Below are 4,708 nucleotides of genomic sequence, written 5' to 3' on the forward strand. Positions count from 1 at the left end.
CACACCCCCACTCCATAGCTCACAAGGATGGTGAGGTAGCAGCAACCAAAGGGACTAACGAGTTTTGAGCAGGACTCGAACCTCAGTCTGGCATTCACCAGTCAGGGACGTTACAACATCGGCCATCACAACCCTATATGTTAAATATTAACATTTCGTCTTTATACTTGATTTTATAATAGCCTTGCTACCTAAAAATAATCATGAAATGGTTAATATATTCCTATGCTAAACTCATAAACTACATGAATCGAAAACTAGGCAGTTTTATCATTCGTTTATGTTTGTCCGGGCCACGACTACTTTACTTTACACTCAAAACTCAGTTTCTTTATGGATTAAAGTTTTGCAAATTATTGTCTATCTATCTATATACCAAGGCACTTCCCCCAATTTTGGGGGGTAGCCGACACCAACAATGAAACAAAACAAAAAGGGGACCTCTACTCTCTATGTTCCTTCAGCCTAATCAGGGACCCAACCGAGTTCAGCTGGTACTGCAAATTATTGTAAAAAAAAAAAAAAACTCTTAATCGGTATTATTTACTTATGGACATTAATTGCTTTCAACATAAAATATAAGTTTTTCTGTTGTATTATGATGTGATTTGAATGATTTTCAGGTTTATTTCCATCGCAAATGAATACTTATCCTTCCACCACCCCTCCCCCTATAGATAACAATCTGGGGGAACCTCCTTGGGAAGCGGGGTTTTGGGTGGGGGAGACAAAGTAGGTAAAAACAGGGCAAAATGGAGGAAAAAACCTAAATATAACACTCAAACATATAAAAATGGACCGGTATACAGGTATACATTGAATTCGAAATACATAAAAACACTGGAAATGGGAAAACCCGAGCCAAGAATTTTACATGAGAAAATGGCATACAAATGCACTATATGACCAGTTATTGCACGTTACATTGTAGTCGTGCACTAAACTAACCTTAATTTTCTGACCTAACCTGTCACTGAATATATCTGCACCATAATTAAAATACCTGATCGGTCCCTAATACTACAGAAATAAATATTATACTCACCATTACTCTCAGTCTTACAAGCCTGAACAATGGGGCTCCTCCTCCTCCTCCTCCTCCTCCTGTGGCCTCTTGGGCCGTTGCCTCTCTCCTTGAGGAGGTACAGCAATGCAGCAGTTTTACAAAAATAATGTAGTCGCTGATTTTCAGGGAATCGTTTTACAAATAAATAGCGAGATAAATATTGCTTGAAATATTGTGAGCGATTTCCAGGCTGCTTGATCCACTCTTTGAGATCCCTCCAAAGTCTTTCAATATTTGGAGTATGTACCAATGAATTATCAGTCTACAAAGTTTTCCGAATGATTCGCCGTGTTATGTATATAACCCAAAGATGACAGCTTATTATACGCACGCCACTTGTCGCTATTAATACACGAGCCACTCTTAATATATTTCTGGATTAAAGGAATAAGATTTTCAGCTGAGCCTTCTCAAGGACAAAGGCTCCACTAAAGGCAGTATCAAAAATGTCTTGGATTCCCTCTCAATCTCCCCAAAAACCCAAATATCACTAAGAGGACGGCCCCTGTCAAATTTACGTTTGCCAAAATGAGATTCATCTATTTCTATCATAACACCATCACCACCAATTGGTTCTTGATTATCAAAATAATATTCAGCAACTTCACAACAAAAACTACGCCAATCAACACTGGTTGCTCTACTAATTTTAATAGAATCTATTACAGTATGATGGTTCCACAATTTTTTGACCCAATGATTAATAAATAATAATAGTTTCCAAGCAGGAAGATGAGTACCATCTAAAAAGGTACCTTTATCATCTGAAACTTGATACCCACATCGCCGGCGTTTCTTTGTTTTAGCAATCACCACAGTAGAACTACAATAACAAATATGCTTATCTTCCCTAAAAAGTAATGGTTTCTGACACTTGGGACACTGAACACTCAAAGGTAACACAGAATGTTGACAGAAATAATCCTATGCATATTTTGCATGTTCGGCATATGCACCACCATGATATTTGCCTATTACCCAAAAATAATCGAGCTCACAAGAGTCACACAACTGCATTTCACTATCCATACCTTTAAACTGATGGCGGAAAAGACAATCCTTGGTCTGTTGGAACCGTATTGTTTTCTGATTGGTTAACAATGAAAACGTCATAAATTAACAGCCAGTTACATAAAGTGTGACAATTGACGTCATCATCTCTTTACCGAGGACCAACCAAACCATAGTATTTTGGAGAGAATCAGGTATGTTTGTAGATGGCAGTTGTAGATTGGCTAATTGTCGAAACAGTGGCCTGAAGCACCTGTCTTCGAATGGCAAAACGTCAAAAGTATTACGTAATTCCAAAAACGTTTGTTATTGGCTGAAATCAATAAGAGTTAAGCCACAAGAGATGAAACAGGTGATTTGAGTGGTTGTCGATATCAAATAAACAAATGAACAAACTCAGGATACTGATGATTGGTGTAGAAGGCAAATATTAAGACGTCATAAAATTATTTCCAATAACAGAAGTTGAAAGGTGGAGCCAACAACCAAAACAGATCGGTTCTATGTGTGCAAATTGAGAAGATAAATTTACCACCTACTAGAATGAGATTTACGAAGCCTTCTACCAAGTAGAATGAGATTTACAGAGCTGCCCGTGCCCATGAAAAGAATAACACTGGACTTTAAAACTTTTTCAGGTGAACTCGCTAACGTTTTTCTTGATTTTTATAAGAACTAGGCATTTGCGACAGATAATATTATACAGAAATACTTCAAAAGACTTCCTTACATAGAGAACCAAGTTAAATACGCTACATTATTAATGTCCATAAATAAAACAATACCTCTTGATCGGTAGTAAAGTTTAGAGGTCGGTCGAAACTTGGTACTATCATAAAATAATACTTTTGTCTGACAAAATATTCATGTTCATAACGAATCAAAATTTGAATTATTATGACACTGAGGAGAAAATGAAGCAAAATATATCAAATTTATATTTAAATCAACAAATCAATTTTATAGGGTGTGTGTGATCTTTGGGTTATCTAGAAAAGGAATTCACGTTAAGGCAAATACTTGAGTAAAAGATTTGAAAATGTACACTTTGGTTTTTCTTTACGCGAAGAAAGGTTATATTCATGAAAAGATTTTCTCTATCATTTGCACAGGAAGTCAGGCTTAGATCACTTCTTAATATATCTGAAGTGAATGTAAAACTTTGCCCAGAAGGCAGCAACCACAAGAAGAAACAATTTTGTGAAAATTCCCCATTTGATTTGAAATGGCTCTATAACATTTGATCAAGTTTGGGATGGCTAAAGCAACTCAAAACTGGTTTTTTTAGTTAGGGAGGAGAGAGAGAGAGAGAGAGAGAGAGAGAGAGAGAGGAGAGAGAGAGAGAGAGAGAGAGATATGCTTTCCTTTGATACTTTTCAACGACCAATTCAAACATTTCATGTAGTACTATTGTACGCAACCCGTCAAAAATATGAGCACACGAACGTACAAAACAAAAACATACTAAACCCTCCATTCCCTAATTACAACACGGCAGTTTTGCCAATTTGTGGGAGATTGGGGTTTCCGGTGTACCTCTCGGGGTAGCCCCATCTCACCATTGAATTACTAACCCCTTCCCAAAGGACGGGGAGAGACCAAGTAATCAAACGTTTGGCATTGCCGCTTTGCGTGGCAGGAGATTATAATGCTGCTTACCTTTGTCCAAATAACTTTCAGAAAGTCGAGTAATACATATTTAGCAAATATTGCTGGAAAATCGAGTTACTAAGTTACCTTCACACATTGGAATAATGTTGATAACTAGGACTGAACAATCATTGATGAACAGATAACGTTAGTGGCGGTATTTTTTTCCGTTATATTCAGCGTGAAAAAATAAAGTTTATGTTTAACAACCTTTTCCAGTCAATCATTAATTCATCTTGAAAAATAATTATCAATAAAAAAAGAATTTGCATTGCATAATAGGCTCATAACTATTTCATTACATATTCTATCTATGTTATTGTTACTATTGCAGTTGTTATTAAATTTACATTTATTAATACTACCTCTCTCTCTCTCTCTCTCTCTCTCTCTCTCTCTCTCTCTCCTCTCTCTCTCTCTCTCTCTCTCTCTCTCTCTCTCTCCCTCTGCATCATTAACTATCAATAGGGTAATTTTAGGACAGATTGAAAGAAAAATAACATTGCTTTGTCTTCTTAGAAGCAATTGGGAGTAATAGTAAGAATTAAAAGAATGACATTTTCCCCCACGAACTCTCGTCCCTCTCTCTCTCTCTCTCTCTCTCTCTCTCTCTCTCTCTCTCTCTCTCTCTCTCTCTCTGTGCATCATTAACCATCTGAAAACCTGGAGAACTTCCCCCTCCCCAACCTTCCCTTGTGCATAAACCACAAGTTTATCTGTTGTCTTGAGGTGAAGCCATTTCGTACCGCCCTCATTCTTATCCCAAATGTCCTGAGACCTGACCGCTGCCTCTCTCCTTGTTTGTGTCCGGTAACTTTGGAAACTCAGAGTTTGAGGCAGAAGGACCTCGCGTGGCGCCTTTGGCAAGGAAAGACTTTGACAAAGGGCCTATGTCACTGGAAAGATATTTCGCGAAGTTCTGGCTATTTTCTCGGGAATTTGAAACACCCGTTGGCATATGATTTTACTAGATCGTGTTCT

This window comes from Palaemon carinicauda, chromosome 28 (genome assembly GCF_036898095.1).
Source record: "Palaemon carinicauda isolate YSFRI2023 chromosome 28, ASM3689809v2, whole genome shotgun sequence".
NCBI classification, from domain to species: domain Eukaryota; kingdom Metazoa; phylum Arthropoda; class Malacostraca; order Decapoda; family Palaemonidae; genus Palaemon; species Palaemon carinicauda.